Genomic DNA, 17,500 nt, shown 5'->3' on the forward strand with positions numbered 1-17,500 from the left:
GCAGGTGTTGAAAGTATTTGCAGAAATGGATGAGTAGCTGAAGGGAGGTGTCCTGGATGAAGCCAGTTTTCCTTTTACTGATACTTTTTTCCTTCAGTAAGCTTTCTTTTAACTAGCACCAGTGCATCCTAACTAAGGCTGATAAGAATGGAATGTTTTTCTAACTTCTGGGTCTTCGAAGTCACATCTCTGCCGGCTCAGACACTATGGGGAGATCTATGACCCCCCCATAGGAGGCTGAATTAGACAGACAGCAAAATTGGCCAGAGATATTCCATTCCATGTATCTATGTAAGCTCAGAGGAAGGTCAGAGATCAGAGAAGACAACTTCCTTCCTTCTTTTTCTTCCCTTCTCTTCCATCCATGGCCAGCATCCGGGGAGGAGTCTGTCCATCCATCACTGTCAACCCCCAGACTCGAGCTCTCCTGACCCTCCTCACTCTGCGCTTTCTCCAGCAGCTCCGGGATTTTTCAGGGCTGTTCCCAGCTCAGGAGATGCTGTGGGAGTTGCTAGGGGTGGGGAGAGATGAGAGGCTTTTGCTCATATCTGAACATATTTGTATATAATTGTATATATTTTCTTATATCATTAGTGTTTTAATTAAAGCTGTGTAGTTTAGTTTTCAATCCAGCCAAGTCTCTCTCTTTTTCTCTCTCTCTCTCCTTCCCTACCTGGGTGGGAGGGCGAGGGGATTGAGAGCGTTGTTGTCGGACCTGAGTCAAACGGTGACAGGAGGCTAAGGGAGGAAACCTGACCATCTGAGAAGACTTACCAAAGTTTTTTTAGAGACTTTTGAGTGTCATGTCTGATGCTCAGTTTCATTGAGTAACAGCAGCAGGAAGAAGATGGAGTAATTTAAGATGTATTAAGTAGGACAGTATAAGTTTATTATCTCAGAATAAAGTATGCTACGGAAGTAGTTACTACAACTGAAAGTGCTATAAAGCCGGAAGTGGCAATTAAAGCGTACCCATCTTAATAAATGAGCCTGTCTAGTGAGGTCTACCAAGCTGTCACAGTTTGACTCAGGTCCGACAACAATGCTCTCGATCCCCTCCCCCTCCCACCCAGGTAGGGAAGGAGAGAGAGAAAAAGAGAGAGACTTGGCTGGATTGAAAACTAAACTACACAGCTTTAATTAAAACACTAATGAATCATACAAGAACATATATATACAATTATATACAGATATATATTCAGGTATGGGCAAAAGCCTCTCGCCTCCCCCCACCCCAGCAACTCCCACAGCACTTCCCTGAACTGGGAAGAGTCCCGAGGAATCCTGGAGCTGCTGCTGGAGAAGAGCAGAGAGTTATGGGGGTCACGAGAGATCAAGCCTGAGGATCGACGGTGATGGATGAACAGAGTCCTCCCTGGACGCCGGCCATGGACGGAAGAGAAGGGGAGAAGAAGAAGGAAGGAAGTTGTCTTCTGTGATCTCTGACCTTCCTCTGAGCTTACGTAGATATATGGAATGGAATATCTTTGGCCAATTTTGCTGTCCGTCTAACTCAGCCTCCTACGGGGGGGTCACAGATCTCCCCATAGTGTCTGAGCTGGCAGAGTGCAGGTGCAGCCTTGAAGCCTCAGTAGTTAGAAAAACATTCCACTGTCTTATCAGCCTAGCAGAACACACTGTTGCTAGTTACAAGAAAGCTTACTGAAGGAAAAAAAAATCAGTAAAAAGAAAAATTGGCTTCATCCTGGCTCAAACCAGGACACAAGCAACTAAACTTATGCATACTAGTGGTCATCTGAGTAGGAATGAATCATAAAGTCATAGAATGGTTTGGGTTGGAAGGAACCTTAAAGATCATCTAGATCCAAACCACCTGCATTGGCATGGACAGGTCCCACTACACCAAGTTGTTCAGAACCTTACCCACTCTGGCTTTGAACACTTCTAGGGATGGAACTTCCACAACTTCTCTGGGCAACCTGTTTCAATGTTTTACCACCTCACACAAAATAATTTCTTCCTAATGTCTAACCTAAATCTACCCTCTTTCAGTTTTAATCCATTAGCCCTTGTCCTCTCACTACATGCCCCTGTAAAAAGCCCCTCCCCAGCTTTCCTATAGCCCCTTCAGGTACTGGGAAGCCGCTATAAGGTCTCCCTGGAGCCGTCTCTTCTCCAGGCTGAACAACCCCAACTGTCGCCGCCTGTCTTCATGGGAGAGGTGCTCCAGCCCCTCTGATCATAGCCCACCTCTAGACTTGCTCCAAGAGCTCTATGGCCTTCCTGTGTTAGGGGCTCCAGAACTGGACACAGTGCTCCAGGTGGGGTTTTGCAAGAGCCAAGTAAAGCTGGCTGCACTTCTTTGGTGCAGCCCAGGACACAGCTGTCTTTCTGGGCTGCAAGTGCCCATTGCTCACTTATGTGAGCTTCCCATCAACCAACTCTGCTTCTCATCAAGGCTGTTATCAATCCATTCTTCACCCAACCTGTATTTTGTTCTTGGGATTGCCTCAAGTGCAGAACCTTGCAGTTGGCCTTGTTGAACTTCATTCAGTGAATGGGAATGAATGGGAAAGGAGAAAATTTGATGTAATGTAAACCAGTTTAATTGAAGCACGCAGGTGTGAAAGTGCTTGATACGTAATCACTTGCTTACTGCATGATACTGCAGTAAAGCAGTGTTAAAGTTGCCCAGGTCATTTCACTGTACCTGAAATGCAAGTGCTGTTGCCTAGAAGTTTGGCTATGAGGAAGAGTGTACATCCTGCCATCCTCTTTTCTCTTGCTTTGTGTGTTGTGGTGTTTCGGTGGTTTTGGTCATCCTATGAAAATTAATCTAGATTTGATAATTTTATGAAACTTAAAAAAAATTATTTTAGTATAGAGCAAAAGCTAGGCATGATTAAAAAAAAAAATCCACTAAAAAACCCCCACCAAACCCCCCAACCCCAAGCATGATTGCAAGAATTGAGTATGGATGAGTAAAGAGATTAAAACTGGCACATGAGACTGGAGCTGGACCTGGGTGAATGTAGAGGAAACTAAAAGCAAAGCAGCTGAAATGAGCGAATTAGCTGAATTAGAATGTTGAAATGGGGTTTCTGCTGGATGAGCACCTGGCTGGGCAGATAGGTTTGAAATAGCATGAGGAGGTAGGCTTGGTTAAAGATCGCCTATGAAAACTGGACATGAAAAACAAGCAATTAGGTGTGAATGTGATTGGTTTAATTAAAAAAAATATTTTAAAATTCCTAAGTTTTTGCTAGTGTTTGCAATTCACAAATACTGGGCAAAATGTGTAGCTTGTAGAGGAGGTGGAAATTCATTGTTATTAAGGGCTACTCTGTTTATTTCAAGCAGTAAAAGCTGTGTTTTCCTTTAAACCCTATTTTGATGAAGAGCAGGCAGAAAAATGGCTTTTTAAATTTTTCTTTTAAAATAGAAGAGAGTTCCCGATACTTCAGAGTTGGACATTTGAAAGTTGTAAAAAATCCTAGAATTAATACTGCTTACTTCATTTTAATCCAGGTCATTTATGTGTGATGTTATCCCATTCTGTCTGTTTTTCAGCACACTGCAACATACTGGTTGGACAAAACTCATTAGATGAACAGCTAATCTGTATTTGTTTCTCTCCATTGCTTAGTGGGTGCCCTTTACTTTACTGAGTGCACTCTGAAACTTTGCCTAGAATAATTTGTTTGTCTCATGGAGTGTTCTGTAGCACATTTCACTGTAGGATCAAATGACTCTTGAAGAACCTCTTTGCAAGAGCCATGTAAGGCTGGGGGACCAATTATAATTTTTATTTCTCAGAGAAATGAGGCATAGGGAAATGAACGTCAAACTGTGCCCGTAAGTTTGGGTGCCCAGTTTGTGAAGCAAAGGACCTAATTTTTCGGTGTGTAGTATTGTGTAGCTGCCTGAAGCACAGCTTTTGGGTTTGAATTGGGTATTCTCAAACTTCAGCAGTGTAGACCTTCCAATTTTGGTAAAACAGACTGATCCCTTAGGTGATTGTTACTTGTGAGTCTCTTTGATAAACTGGAAGTGACTTGTCCAGCAGCATGGAGAATCTGTGTAGCATAGGCAGCAGAGCCTTTCAGCTCCCTGGGGCCACATTCAGCTGCCTCTAGTACTTTAATTTCTTTCTTTCAGTTTGCTACATTCTCTCCAGTGTTCACACTACATAGGGATGCAGCAGTAGTCTTGTTCACTTTGCGGGCCTCGTTTATTCTAATAGCAATCCACTCCTTGCATGAGAATGAAAATACAGGCATAGTCGTTTCACTGTAAATTGACACACAGGGCAGATTTCACTGGCTTCTGATTTCATGCTGCTTGCAGCTTCATGTGTTTTTCGTGTACTCTATATGTGAACATAAAGTGAACGTCCACTGCTGAAGAGTGCTGTTGCATTGCATAGGAACTATATTCATACAACTGATGACAGAGTTTGGGCATAACTTGTGGTTATGGTGTCATGAAAATTAAGCTCTCAACCAGTCAGTCAGTTCACTGTGCCATAATAAATGTTTCAGCACAGAACTCATGTCCCAGCATATAGCAAATTTATTATTAAGTCAATTAGCAACATGCAGTCAACTGTTTTCAGCAGGTTTTTTTCTTAAGCTAAATTATTTTTTTATTTGTAACATATTTCTTAAATAATTATTTTTAACATGACTTCTTGAAGTCTTAATAAATGCCTATGCTGTTCTTTACAATTATTAAGAAAATAGGTTAAAAATTACTAGTTTATAAAGTATATAATATTAATAGGCAAATGTTTTAATACAGTAGATATTCTGTTAGAAACCACCCAGTTTGATAATTTTAAGAATTTTTTTCTTGCTAATCTTCCGCTCTGAATTTGATTTTTATTCATGACTTCTCTTAAGCTTTCATGTCTTACTAATGCTGCCAGTTAGAGAACTTGAGCACTAAATAGTTTACTTAATTATCTGGTATACAGCAGCTGCTAATATTTAAACAAACAAATATTTAAAAATGCCATCTCATCTTTAGGTCTGCTGTGGACAAAAACAGCAAAGACAGATAAAATGACTGTAGCTACCCTGTCTGCTTGGCACTGTCTTCTTCCTCCTTTATCTCTCACTTTCAGTTTTCAGTGTAATGAAGAGCAGGAGAACAATATTCTGTAATTAAGGATTCCATTAAGTTGAAGAAAAGAGCAAATGGAGTTGTTTGTTCTCCTAGCTGAAAAAATTTGTCTGGGGTGGGGGGTTACTGGTAGTAGTGTAGAAAGAGAGGTGGGTGGAGAGACTAAGTCAGGGCTGTTTGTTGAATATACTGTTAAGGACTGTTACCATCCTAATTAATCAAGTTAGAAATTACAGCTGTAGTCGGTTTCCCCCCAATTCTTGTTATCAATTTTCTTCTCTTTTGAGACAAAGCAAATATAAATTTTGTGTTCATTTGTCATTCGTTCTTTGACTTCAGCATCTCTGAAAATAACAATGTAGCACAAAAGACCAGTATTTACCTAGTTGTAATGTGGGTTGCCATGGTGTTTTGCAAATTATTGCAATTATGTTCACCATGCGAGTCGCCCTTGGTAACTGGCGAAAAAACTGATAATCCTGTTTTGAACAAAAGGTCAAATTGCTGAATAGAAAGTCTTGATTAACTAAAAGATGTACAAAGTGGAATTATTTCCTACCATTCAGAAATAGTTCTTGATCGGGTTTGGGGGAGGGGGTGAGTAAGTACATCTGATTACTGAAGTACAAAGCATTGAAAGGATGTTGTCTTGAGCCTTTCATGTAGTCTTAATGGTGGCTTTTTTGTCAAATTTACCCATTTGCGGCATTGAAAGAGGCAGCTGCATTTAAGCTTGAGAGATGGTGCTTTTTCAAGAGTTTAGTGCATGGAAAGTTCTCAGCAGTATCTGCAGTTTACTATTAGACCTTCGGCTATTAAAACTGATGTGCTGCATTTGAGCCCATGGCTCTTGGTGCTTGTAAAACCCTCTGACTGATGATCTAATAAAGTGCTCTTACTGGACAATCTCTGATCAGATACTTTAGAAAAAAAAAAAAGAAAGAAAGAAAAAAAAAATAACCACATCCCTGAAAGGGATGGGAGTAGGAACACATGGCTGTGCTGAAAAGTTTCCTTTTGTAATCTGTAGTGGAAATACTAGTAAATATTACTTACTTTGCAGTTTAAGTGCTTTAAGGAGCTGATGTTCCAGAAATAATTTTTATTTATATCTCTGAAAGTAAAAATGAATGTGAAAAGATTGAAAGTTCTTTATAATCATCAGACCTCAACAATTGCATACAAGTATATAGAGGGAATGTCCTATTCCCGTCACTGTGTTCAAAACACTTGATGGATTTCCTGCGCTTTAAAGCTGTGAATTTCCTTTCCTCCTTTCAGTTTTTTCCTGTTGGGGTGGGCAAGGGAAGGGGTGAAGAGGATTAAGGGTTTTTCTTTTTTAATCATTCTACTTTTTGTTTTTACATAGCTACCTGGAAATTAATTCTTAAAACTTTGGAGAGCCTTGGTGAGAGCAGTTTGAAAGCAAAGTAAACCTGAAGAAGTTTGTGGATTTACATTCTGTATTACCTAGCAACCCCCTGGCTCAACCAGTTCCCTTGTCTGCCCCCAGTCCTGTTTACAGACCATTCAGACTGCTCTTCGAAACCATGAAAGATATTCAGTTTCATTAGTGCCATTCTCAAGGAGAAAATAATTAAACTTAAATGAACAAACACTGTTTAGTGGTGCTTCAAACTTTTCTAGTTTAAGGTGACCAGACTGTTAAGACCACTTTCTTTGCCATTGCCTTTCGCTCCACTGAGCTCCTCTAAACTTACATATCTGTCTGTATGTGCATTATAATTTTAAAAGGTTTCAGGATTGTATTAACTCTTTCAGTATTTAGGGATGTTCATAACTATATTGCAAAGACAAGTGTTTCACATAAGCAATCTTTTAGTCTCTTTACCAACTTGAAATGTATATGTGAGTTGAGAAACCTTGTTGTTACTGCCACATATATGAATAAAAGCTCTTGTGTTGGGAACTATGTGTTAATGTCATCCTGAACTTCCTGTGAGACAAGTCTGAGACAGAGGAAGAATTTCAAGGACTGTACAAATGTTTGAGGGGAGAGGGAAGAGAGCAGAATTGTGGAAGAAGTGGGGGGAGTTGAGTGTTTTTAGTGTTCTAATTGAAGTAGAGGCACAGATTTTAAGAAATCTTGAGTTCTTACTGTTTGTATGTTGCTGGATTCTTTAACAAGCAATACCTGGATGGGCTGTATGAGCTCTTTGTGCTCAGTTGACAAGCACATTTTTTTCTGAAGCAAGGTACTGTATTTAGTTGTGACCTGTTAGCCTAGTAACATGTCTTGCTTTGAGTTAGATGAATAGAAAGAAGAATTTGCAGAATGGGCTTGAATATCCTTCTAGAAGCTTTAGGTCTCCACATAGAAAAACACAACACCTTTCATTTATCCTTTTCTAAATGTAGTTTTCCATACGTAGACATTTTAAGCATACCTTCTCCCAATTTTTTTTTGAAATCCAGTTTAGCTGTTTTCATATTGTCTTAAGTAAAATAAAATTGTTGGTAATTCCTGGTTCTCTTTGTGAGCAGTATGTTAACCTATGAACACTTGTTCTCCACTTTTTAATGTTTTGGGTCATGTATTTTGGTACCTAGAACCATACTGTACTAAAGATAAGACAAGTAAGGTATTGGCTTTGATGTGAAGCAAAGCAGAACATACTTGCTAATTTAGTTTATAATGTACAATTGTTAAGGATGGAATTTGTCCACCTGTGGTGCTATTAAGTGTGTTTAAATGAGGGCCACTGTTTGCATCAAACCTATCATAAGGGTTTGGAGTGTTCTATTACCCTTTCAGCAGACTGATGAAAGAGCGTGGTCTTTGCACAAATGAGATCAATAAGTTTCAAATAACTTGTATGAAATTAAATAGGACTGTACATTTAAAGATGTCTTAAAAAAAAACAATCAATTTTTAATAACATAAAACTTTTATGTTGACCTATAAGATATTTTTCACTTCTGTCTCATTTGGTAAAGCATTTTTAAAATTAGTATGAGCATTTGGGTTCTTAGGGGGTGTGGGGGCAGGGTACATATCTTGTTTCTTCCATTATCTCCTGCTTTGGCTTTTCCCTGCGCCCCCTCACCCCCCCAACTTTTTAATAGTCAAACTGATATGACAGGCACTGCCGAGAGTAGTATTTTCTAGGGTAATCTTTTTTAGAGATTAAGGAAGGGTCTTTTCAGTCTTGAGTGGTTTCTTTTAAATTATTTTTCAGTTCTGGTTTGGAAAGTAATTTGAGTTCTATTATTTTGGAGTATCCAAATCACAAAATATCATTCTTGAAAACTTATATTTTCAGTAGCCTAGAAATAGGCATATAGTATTTTGTGACTGACTTTGCATCACAACAGTGATGCATTATTGATAGGACCTTGGGGTATGTAAGTACTGAAAGAATTTCTAAAAGGTATGTTTATGGGACAGAGTTTTGTTGTAGGCTAAATTGTCTCAAGTTTATGTCCATTTTCCATAATATACAAAGGGAACTAGGTTTGAATCTTTAATTTGGCTGTTTTATGTCAGAGCAGTTAAGTATGAGAAGTGCGCTTGACTTTTCGTAAGGGCCACCTGGAACCCATATCAGTGCTTCTGTTATAATAGTATCATCAGCTTTTTCAAGCTAGGGCAATTTGTGGTGTTCTGAGAAACTCAGGTGGTATTTACTTCCTCTGACGCTTTCTTTAAGGTAGAAAGTTAGCGTAGCTACATTGCCCTTAGTTACAGTTTGTCTAGTTGCTTTGGACCTTCACAGTCTAGTCTTTTGAAGTTGATGTTCCCATTGACACCAGTTGCTTCTGAGTCAGTTTGGGCTGGCAGCTTTCCAGCAGGGAAGTGAGACAACAGACATGAGTGTCTCTGAGAAAGGAGGTTTCGGTAGCTATTATTTTGGAGAGGATATCCTTCTCCTTTGCCAGCAGTACTGTCTTATTGGGTGGTAGATTGGTCATTTGCCTTCCACTAGGAAGTTCTTGGCTAATATGCTTCAATTTGATAACATCCTTTAATGTGGTTCCTGTGATAATAACACTGGATATACAACCAACCATCTCCAGGGTCTGTACTGTTTTCAAGTAGTACACTTTCAAAAGCAATTCATTTCTCCTTGTTACTATTCTTTCAGTTAAGAGACAGTTTTGTATTTTTCCTGAAGCATCACATCTATCCATTAATCAGCTTGGACAATGCTGAATTCAAGAGGAACAGAATGAACCATCCAGGAAAGGAATTTCCTTTATAAGGGGTTTTTTTTTAATCCACTCCATTCCACAGCTGAATTCAGATCAGTTATATAGGCCAAAACTCAAGAAGCTCTGAAAATGAGGAAGTGCTTCAAAAAGAAATTGAAATAATATCTTCAACTTCATTGAAGTGAAGCAGCATGAAATGGAATGTGAAATGCTGTGGTCCCTGTTTACTTTTTCCATAAATTGGATGACCAGGTAGCATCAGACTCTAAAAATACTCATATTGGGAAATGTAATCTATTTATTCTTGATGAGGAAATAGCTACAATGTTTATTGTATAGGAAAAAAAATAAGTCAACAGCCAAGAGGGAGCTGATGAAATAGTTCCTTATCTTTACTTGTGATCCAAATAGCCACATACCATACTGGATCTATAATCAGGTCTTTTAATGCACCGTAGTTAGATTTATGTATAAGCTGCAGGAATAAATTTCAATTTTTGTTACTATAATAGTTAGTAAAATGATTTGCATTATTTCTTGGAATTTAGAGCCAAATGTGCACACCACCTAACAAAATACTAGGGAACATGGAGTCAGCGTTCCCTGGGTAGGGAATTTAAGCTGCAGGATAAATTTATGAAGGAATTTACGCTGACCTAAGGTGTTTCACCCTTCTAAGCATATGCTGCAATTTCATAAAATGAGGGTTGGAAGGGACCTCTCGAGATCAAGCCCAACCCCCCTGCCAGAGCACGACCACCTAGGGCAGGCCACACAGGACTGCATGCAGGCAGGTTTTGAAAGTCTCCAGAGAAGGAGACTCCACAACCTCTCTGGGCAGCCTGTTCCAGTGCTCCGTCACTGTCCTGGCTTGTGACAGTCACCCTCCCAGTAAAGAAGTTTCTCCTCATGCTGAAGTGGAACCTGTGTTCTAGCTCACACCCATTGTTCTCTGTTCTATTGCTGGGCGCCACTGAAAAGAAACTGGCCCCTTCCTATTGACACTCAGTCCTCAGATATTTATAAACATTAATAAGGTCCCCTCTTAGTCTTCTCTTGTCCAGACTAAACAGCCTAATTTCTCTAAGCCTTTCCTCATAAAACAAGTGTTCCAGTCCCTTAATCACCCTTGTAGCCCCCCATTGGACTCTGATCTAGTTTATGCCTGTCCATCTTGAACCGGGGAGCCCAGAACTGAACACAGTACTCGAGGCCTCACCAGTGCCAAGTACAGCAGCATGATCACCTCCCTGAGAAACCCGTTCAAAAATTGAATGAGTCTATGCCTTTCTTGTGTGTAGCAGCATCAAAATGGATTTCTGAGGTTTTTACCAGGTACATTTCCCTCTGAAAAATGGGCATGTTTTATGCTGGGCTCCACATTGCTAAGTGAATAAAGTTTCCTGTGGGAAATCTTATTTCACTGTTTATTATAGTATCCCTGACCAGAGGGATGTGTTCTGGGGATTGTAGCAGTAGCACGTAGGTGTCACTCAAGTCTGTGTTGTCTACTGAAATTTAGTGCATGATACTAGTTCTCACATTGTTAGTCAGATTTTTGTTGCTGCTGAGCTCTCAACAGCACAGTGCAAGTGCATTGGATCAACTCAGTGTTACTACTAGAGTATTTCTTTGTTCCTAACAGGAAAAAAAAGGCAGCTGAGAAGTTGAAATTACTTTAAAATAATTGAGTGTCTGGTACACAGTAGAAAAACTTCCCTGACTTCACAGCAGTAGCTCATCATTAAGTTGATATTGATACCATCTTTGGTGTTTCAAGTGTAAAATTGTGATGTCATTCTCAAAAGATACAGCTACTACTAATAGTCAAAACACTTGCCAAAGAATGTGCAAACAAAGGTTTTGGCTCAGGTTCTAATTCCTGATATGCTGTATACTACTTAGGAACGTTAATCTGTCTCCTCCCCCAAACATTCAGATGTTTACAGAAAACAGAGTTGGGACAGGGGAACACACCTGCAATGTAAAGTTATTGCGAGGGGAGCTGGTAACTTTCAGGTCACTGAGTCAACTGTGGCTATGAAAAACATAAAATAAAATGTTGCATAAAAACATCTTATCTTTCAACATTGCAGGGGCGTATCAGTAGATTTGATAGTTTACTCAGTAATGCAGTATTGGTGGAACCTCATCCTTTCAGGGAATTTACCACTTAAACCAGATTTGCTCTGTTAGGCAATGATATTGGTAATAATGGACACCAACAGGAAAATTGGATTTGAAGCTTCTGGCCTTGGATTTAGTGGAAATATATATATATATATTTAAATTATTTTTTTTAAGAGTTATGTGTTAGATTGGCTTGATTAGTAAGTAACTCACAATGATGCCTGAATCAGAAAATTTTCATTGTGTTGTCTCTCACATTCATCTTTCAAAAGCTGGTTTGCTGATCAGTGACACAAACAGCAAGCTGATGCTGGTTGACTAGGGAAACTTGTCCAGGTTGTGTTCCTACCTTCTGGTGGGTTTGATGATTTAAGGCCATCATTTGAGCTCTGCTGTGAGGAAGCCACAGATTTTGGATCCAATGTGCTTGAGGTCTGTTATCCCAGCCATCTGGATATTGGACATCACTCACCAAGATTCCATTTGCAAGAATCTACATCAGGATAGTCTTAAATGGAAAGTAAGATTGTAGAGAAGCAAGCACTAATTAGATTTTAAATTCAACTCGAAAGTGACTGATAGTGACCTTTGAATAGTTTTCAGTGCTTGCAGCTCTCGTCTTTTTACTACAACATTTTTTCATTCCATGTGAACTTTTAAAGCACTGTTCAGACCCTCAGCATCCAGACTGTCTGGAGGCAGGAACAGATATGGAACTAAGTGTCCTAGAGAAGCACATCCAGTCCGCTACTGTAACAGGTAACTAAGATACATTGTGAAATGTAATTTGTAAAAACTATCAAGATAAAGCTTAATTAGATGCATGTTGTTGACTTTCGCAACTTCTGTGTGAAGGGCTGTTGCAAACCCACTTGCCTCTGTATTTTGGGGTAGTGCTTATAATGCTTGTTGATCACTGGAATGTGAGAGGCTAATTCTCAAGAACAGACTTACAAAGAAAGAAAATTACTTTTGACTTGCAAATTTTCCCCCATTAGCTACAGTTTGTGGACATTACTCTTCAGAGCTTTTCTTTTACATTGTACATTTACTGCAGGGGGTTTTTTGCATACATTTTTTTATATTTTAAAATTAACCAAGCATTTGAAGACAGAATGTTTGGAAATACTAGTTACTCCTTTTTTTTTTTTACCCTATACACTTGTATTTCATTTCCCACAGTATTGTAGATACCAAGTAGAACAAAACTGAAGGTTTCCTTTTATGATTTTGTTTGATCTGTTGCAAATTAATTTACAGACTCAGTGATAGCTGCTGGGAAATTAAGGATTGGTTTTGTTTGGTCAGTGAAGACGACAGGCATGGATCAAATAAGGGTTAACAATGATGCACTTGAACAAATTGAATCAGAACATAATGCATGTGTTGAATTTGATTGCAACATGCATGTCCATGGAAAAGATTTTTGTTTAAAACAAATCAAGACTGTGGCTTAATTATCAAAGCAAAACAAGAGACATAAAGAGCTACATGTTTCTGATACTGCTTTTTTCAAAAATAGCCCCCTTCACACAGTTATCTACATGTTTAATTTCCATGCATAATGGCAACAGTTATTCTTGTATTTTGTTAAGAGAGATTAACGGATAGTACGAACAAACACAAATAAGGCCTGAAATGGCAGGTGACAAAGAAGAAAAGACCTCTCTAATGTTAGTGATAACTGGTAGGAGGTCTATACAAAAGACATTAACTGTTTTCTATATGGATTGAGGGGACCTTTAGTTAATACCTACATAACCCGTTTGTTGGGTTTTTTCCTTGTAGGTAACAACTCAGAGCTCAATTTTTTAAAATACCATTTATTTAGAAATGTCCTTTTCAGTGAAAGGTGTATGTTTGGTTCTTTATTTCTTAGTAGTTGAAAATGTGTAATAGTAAGCTGGTTAATTTGCATATTTATTTTTATCCTAAGCTTTTGATTTTAGTTTTTCAGTCTTTTTTCACCTGTATTTTGTGATCAGCAAAGTTCCCAGACTTTCTTCAACAGTAGCTGCACTGAAACAATTGCATAAAGAAACTTGTTTCAAGTGTCATTATTCAGTGGTGGTTTAGGTGGACCATCTATGCATTCTTTTATAAGACATTAGAATCAATACCTTGCAAGGGGTACAGTCCTTCATTTCTTAATTGTTAGCTTAAAATGCCAGTATGGGGCAGAAAACACACTTGTTACTTTTGTCATGCATTATTTTCATGGCTGTCTATTTTTGAGTATTCTGATCAGCTGAAGTTGGAATGCTGCTCCAGTTCCAGGCTTTGTTTTTTCAGTTGCACTTGTGTTCCCTAACTAAAATACCTTGCTATCTGGCAGTATCCATACTTTGTTTTTCTAGTATAATAAATTGTTTTAAAGTTCAAGTGAAGTAATTTAATATGTTTTGAATCATGAGTGTTCTCTTTGTATGCACAGAATCCTTTAAAAGATACAGCTGAAACACTTAGCTCTTAAACAGGAGGGCTTTGGAACAGGTGAGGACATCTCTGCACCTCCCCCTGCCTGGCTGTATATTTTAAGGCCCTGTTTGTGAGGGGCTGCTACCAGGTGTTTCACAGGAGGGTAGAGACACCACATAATAAGCAAATATGGCCTATCTTTCCACACAGAACATAGCTTTTGTCTTCAATAATTAACTTAGTGAAAGATTTGTGGCAATTCATTATCCTTTCTGGAAATGTTTTTGTTTTCCCTTATAGTGGCTCCAGTGTATTTTCAGTACTTACTTAAGTGAGTGACTGAAGATCTCAGTGATATCCTACAGTGGCTTTTTTGGTAGAATGTTACTCCCATGTCTGTTAAAATTGGGTTATTTTAAAAATGTGAGACAACAGGTAAACACCCCCCCACTTCTAGAAATAAATCTTGTGTTCATTTGCAAAACTAAAGCTAAGCTCTTTTAAACTTATCTTTTTTCACTTGAGGGTCTTTTGTGTTTGCTGAATCCAGAAGACACAGGTCAGGTGTCCATGTTAGGCCAGGTCCTAAGTTAAGACTTTTCATGGTGGAGGATCTGCTGATGAACTGGCTTAGTTCTGTTGAGTGCTGTCTGTCTTTCTAATGTCATTGTGAAATATCTGTCATAAGTAATTTATATGTGACAATGAGAGTGGTACTAGGACTGGTAGGGCAACATGTCTGAGGATTTAATTTTGGTCTCTTGCACAAGATTTCTGAATTCTTCGAATTTTCTCAGCATGCAGTATTAAATATGTAATTATTTACGTTGTTTATCTGCATAACAATCAAACTCAAAACGTAGTGATCAGATACACTGATCATACTGTTTCCAAAATGCTTGCTCTGCCATTAAGTATACCCTTATTTTATTAAGAGAACCTAGAGCAGGGTTTGCATCATCCCAGAATCTGTTAGGTGGATTGCTTTTTGGAGATGCTTTTTTCTTCCTCTATTTCCTATAACTGGATCATAGGGCAAATAGCTTAGTCTAGGTATCACATATCTGAAGTTGGGTGAAATTAACCCTAACTGTGTATCTTAATGGATTCTCTCCATTTCTGTGTTATGGACTTGAGCACACATTTTAGATTGAGCTGTATACCTTGCTGTTGTTGTGAAGTTCCCCACAAAGATTTTCTGGTCTGGACATAAAAGCTCCTCACTGCAAGCAACAGGAGTTGTTTTGATGGGCTTGGCACCGAGTGGGATAATACTGAGGCTATAATATGGCTAGAGAATGGTGAAATATGACAAGTCTCTGGAATAAATTAAGTTACTTGGAAAGAATTTGAGGTTTCATATTAAAAAAGAAACAAAAACTGAATCAGACTTCTAGCACTTTTGAAAAGATTATAGAAGAAAACATTTTTAAGTTGACGAAAGGGGGAAAGCTGACAAACATGAAAGAACACAGTGTTCAGATTATTTGATCCTTTAAAGAAAAAGCTGCAAAAGAAAAAAAAAAACCCAAATAAGTCTCTGCATACTCAAGTAAATTATAGGGAAGACGTTGACAAAAAGTTAAAAAAGAAAAAACAAATTAAAAAAATAAAAGCCCTTTCAGAGTAAAAAGTAAAATCCCATTTTAACAAGGTTTTGTAAAATGGGAAAGTAAAGTTTATGTATCCCTCCACACAGTTCCAAAGCATTCATAATAAAGTAACTCAAATATCTAACGTTAAGCTACTGAAATAGTCATATTGAATTAGTACAGTGGTACTGAGGTACAAAATACAGATTCAGTTTTGGCCATGCCAGTGAGTAAAGAAAATATAAGTAATGTCTTACTAAAACAAATTGCTTTGCCAGCAAACCAGGATCTCCAGGAGATGAAAACCAGGTATACGACTGCAGGTTTTTGTTACTGACTTATAACATGGTTGACTTACAAGATGGTGATAGTAACAACAGTGCTCTGAGTAGTGCTGTGGAAGCTAGAAGGGAGGAAATGTAATAATAATTGGAAACCTGAGTTGCCATTGAGGAAATTTTGTAGAAGTGATTGCCAGAGCATAGTGTTGGGACAGCTTGTTAAAGAGCCAGTGAGAAGCAAGCACCTTTTCCAGTTTTCCTCTGATTTGCAATATTTTTTTCAAAATCCCAGGAATCATGGTATAGTTAGATTAAACCTCTTTGCAGGAACAGCAAAAACAAATTTTGGAAACAGAGGCAAAAATTAGCAGTCATTTTTCCCAGTAGAGACATCAGCAGCTGAGAAACTGAAATGCAGAATTTGACAGTGCTGAACTGCTCAGGGGTGGTAAAAGCAGCAACTGTTTGAGAAGAATTGCAGAAAGACTCTGTGATACCAAGTTGACTTTTCAGTTTACAATGGAAGATTAAATCCTCTGCCAAGTAGTGTAAAATGATGCAGATGCTAAAAACCCAGTCATAATTTTGCATACAATGTATTTATTGACTTATTAGCGATTAATAAAATTATAATTCTTGGATCATAAGAAGTATCTTTCTGGAAATTACTGCTCAGTGCTCAAATGCTCAGTAGTGCTCCAGGCAACCAAAACTTGAGGAAAGAAAGGAGCAGATAAAAATATGGTAAACACAGTCTTATTTCTGTAAAAAATCATGTTTGTCTAGCATCCTGAATATGGTGTGCAATACTGGTTCCATCTCAGCCCGTATTTGTCCCCCCACCCTCTCATTTCAAGAAAGCTGGAGAAGATTCAGAGGACAATAAAGATGTGGTTTCCGTGCAAGGAACAACTAAGTAAATTAGGACTGAGTTTTGGAAAAGAGTTTGATTGCAGATGATGTGATGGTTGTCTATAAAATCGTGACTGGCATGGAGAAGGTGAAGGCAGAGTGATTATTCCTAGTGTCTCCTGATAAAAGAAGCAGAAGGCATTAAAAAAAGGAAAAAAATATTGTGTGTATTCAGGAAAAATGAGATACTTTTTCATATAGTGTGTAGTTGTTCTGCAGGATGTTGTAGGTGATAAATGTTTACATTGGTTTGAAAAGCACTTGAAACTCATTGGAATGAGAATAGTAATGCATGCATAACCACTGATTATAAAAATAGTGAATCAGGAGGTCCTTAAGCCATTTTGAAAAGCTGGGAAAATCTTCTGGAAAACTTTCACTGTGTGCTTTCTCATACACTATTACCTAAGTATCTGCTGTTAGTGATTTTTAGAGATGAGATCTGGCATTGGTTTGACCTGTGATTGCAGCTGGTACAGAAGGTACATCCTTACCAGTCCCAGAAGCATTCTTTCTTGTGTAGTCTTAAGTGAAGCCTTTTGCGTTTTCTTCCTGAGCTGACATAGAGCAAGCTGGCTCAGATTTTATTTCATTTCAACTCAGCAAAATGTTAGTGTTTCCTAAATGAGTCAGTTTACATTGGATTCTTGATAGCTTTCTATAAAAAGATTATTTGTTAATAAAATAGGAAAAGAAAAAGCTTCTGGCTGTCATCAAAAAAACCTAAAACTGTTTTTCCCCTCTAAAGTGCAAGCAAGGAAATGACACTTTACTTCAAAATTTAATTTGTTACAGGTCTCTGTGGTGTCTTGCTGTCTGGTCTACATAGTTGTATAAAATACTTTTGTTACATCTTAATGTTGTCTGAACTGGAGAAGAGCAGAGGTTTCAGTATATTTCAAGGAAGCG

The 17,500-nt window shown here is 38.3% G+C and overlaps 1 protein-coding gene across 1 annotated transcript in view; it reads left to right on the top strand.

The window, feature by feature from the left end:
• POLA1 (polymerase (DNA directed), alpha 1, catalytic subunit) overlaps nucleotides 1-17,500 on the top strand; it is a 202,571-nt gene that overhangs the window by 119,010 nt on the left and 66,061 nt on the right. The gene's annotated exons all lie outside the window — the stretch shown is intronic.

This window comes from Chaetura pelagica, unplaced genomic scaffold (assembly GCF_000747805.2).
Source record: "Chaetura pelagica isolate M959 unplaced genomic scaffold, ChaPel_1.0 scaffold265, whole genome shotgun sequence".
Taxonomy (NCBI): domain Eukaryota; kingdom Metazoa; phylum Chordata; class Aves; order Apodiformes; family Apodidae; genus Chaetura; species Chaetura pelagica.